The following is a 2,264-nucleotide window of genomic DNA, read 5'->3' as shown; positions in this document are numbered from 1 at the left end:
GGATGCAGACCTCTAGGGTTAACTGCATCATAAGGGATGACTGTGGGTGATTTAGAGCACACAGCGCACTGTGACACAATGTCCCTGGCTTGAGAAATAGGTAGTGAAAAGGATTTAGCTAACACCTTAGCATTTTGATGAAATACTGAATGACTCTCAAATGGGTCAGAAAATAAAGAAAAGATGCCATTCTTCAAAGCTTGGTCTGCCCGGTCATTACCTCCTGCCAAATAGCCAGGGTGACCAGTATGTGATCTAAGATGTGCTACATAAAACTGACAAATTCTAGCTTGTACCGAGCTCTGCAAAGTGGAAAACAATGTAAACAAATTGTCATCAATAGCAGGAGTAATATACGACAACGGTAACACATTCAACAGATTATATACATACTGAGTATCCACAATGAGATTGAAAGGGATGTCAGCAAACTGTTGGAATGCTAAAATTACAGCTGCCAATTCAGCACGTTGTGCTGAGGACTGCTCAGTAGTATACAAACTTCTCCATTCCCCCTCCTCTTCCCACACGACCACCCCCTGGATCTGGTGGAACAGTGAGGGCGGAGGGTAAGGGCAGGGGGGACAAGGCAGTTCGCAGGACATATTGCAGCCCTGTAAGAAAAGACAAACGAGGGTCTCTAGGGGGATTGTGAATAACTTTTCCCAGGAAATCAGCAAAAGTTATTTGAGTAGAAACGGCTGTCATCATCAAATGCATAAATTCTTCCTGGGAGAAGGGCAGGTACACTGACTGTAAGTCCATTCCAGATTTTGGTGCCCCCATCTTGCGCAAGTTGGTCACATGGTCACCCAGTTCTTTGATGGATTTGACTTGCTCATCCAAGTAGTGGGTCTCAATGAAGTCGCATAAATGGGGGTCATTTTTGTCAGTTGCCAGCTTGTGCAGTTCCAAAAGTGACTGGTTCACATTCTTTTCCAAGTGCAAAGCACACTCCATTGCTGTCAATCCACTCTCCCAGTCAACACAATCTGGTTTTTTGATGTCCTGCAAGAAGATGCGGCCGCCTCTTTGGTTCTGCAACTTCATAAGTTTCTCTGCATGCTCACGCTCTTCGTGGGACTGGTGAAGGAAGTACTTGGCAAAGTTCTTCAGGGCCACATCATCACGGTCAAAATAGTAGGACATGCTAAGATACACGTAGGAGGCGTACAGCTCCAGGTTGATCTGCCGGTTGATGGCGGCTTCGCAGTCCTGGTGGTAGTTCTGGCGCACCTGGGAGGGAGACGAAGCCATGGCAGCGCGGCTGTAGGTGGTGCAGCTGGGTCGGGCAGGCGGAGGCGCGGAGGTCGGGTGGGCCCGAGCAGGGGTGGCAGAATCAAAAGCGAGCAATGGAGCTGCGGCACGAAGAGATTCTTGAAGAGGAGCAGTAGTGGGCGGTACAGAAAGCGAAGGTGATGGAGGCAGTGGTGGGACAGGAGGAGCCGAAGGAGAGAAATCCGGTGGTTTAGGAGGTACATAAACCGGAGGATTCGAAGAAGGCAACGTGGGATGCAGAGACGAAGGAGGAGCCAAAAGGACAGGTGAGACAGGCGATGAGGCAGCCAGGAGGATATTTGCAGGAGTTAAGCTTGACATAGCTTTGTAGACTTTACACCAGGCATGTAAAACTTTGATATCAATTTGAGGATGGTTGTGGAAAAAATGTCCTATTTTCCCCCAGTCTTTCAAATCCCAAGTGCCATCCTGAGGAAACCAGGGGCAATGAGTGTCCAAAGCTTGAATAAGCGCCTTGAGATCGGCATCAAGTACAACAAGGTTGTTACTGGTAAGAAGGAACTTAAGTTCATCAAAAAAATTCTTTTGTGGCGCCGAAAGAGACTGCCCCATAACGGCAGAAGGAAAGGGAGCACTCACCGGGATCCGAAGTGGATGAAATGTGAGAGTTCAGAACTTAACTGGTTAAGTGTTCTGAGATGTGCGTCACTTTCTGACGTAAGCTGTAGAAGCTGGGAGGAGTCTGGGAGGAGACTGTACTTTTTGTTCTCTCTGTGTGTTTTGAGAGAGACGGACATGTTTTCTCTCTGTGTTTGAGAGAGAGATGGCTGCAAGCAGTGATGGACAAATGTTTCAATAAAGAGCTGTAAATAGACGAACCTGTCTGTGTATGCTTGCATGGAGCAAGGGAGAAAAAGACTGCTTTACACCGCTGTATGCTACTCTGCTAAGCTGTGGCTAAAGAGACAGCAGAATTTGTTGCGCAGCTAGGAAGGAAGTGTGCCGGACGCTGTAAATCACTGATT

The 2,264-nt window shown here is 47.7% G+C and overlaps 1 pseudogene across 1 annotated transcript; it reads right to left on the bottom strand.

Annotated features, from left to right (window-relative positions):
• Window positions 1-543: 543 nt before the first annotated feature.
• On the bottom strand, window positions 544-1,333 carry LOC309347200 (ferritin heavy chain pseudogene; annotated as a pseudogene). Its single transcript has one exon. The product of its transcript is annotated as a ferritin heavy chain pseudogene (transcript).
• Between the last annotated feature and the right edge of the window lie 931 nt (window positions 1,334-2,264).

Source organism: Podarcis erhardii (genome assembly GCF_964252035.2).
Source record: "Podarcis erhardii genome assembly, chromosome: 7".
NCBI lineage: Eukaryota > Metazoa > Chordata > Lepidosauria > Squamata > Lacertidae > Podarcis > Podarcis erhardii.
This window is presented reverse-complemented; position numbering and strand designations above follow the sequence as displayed.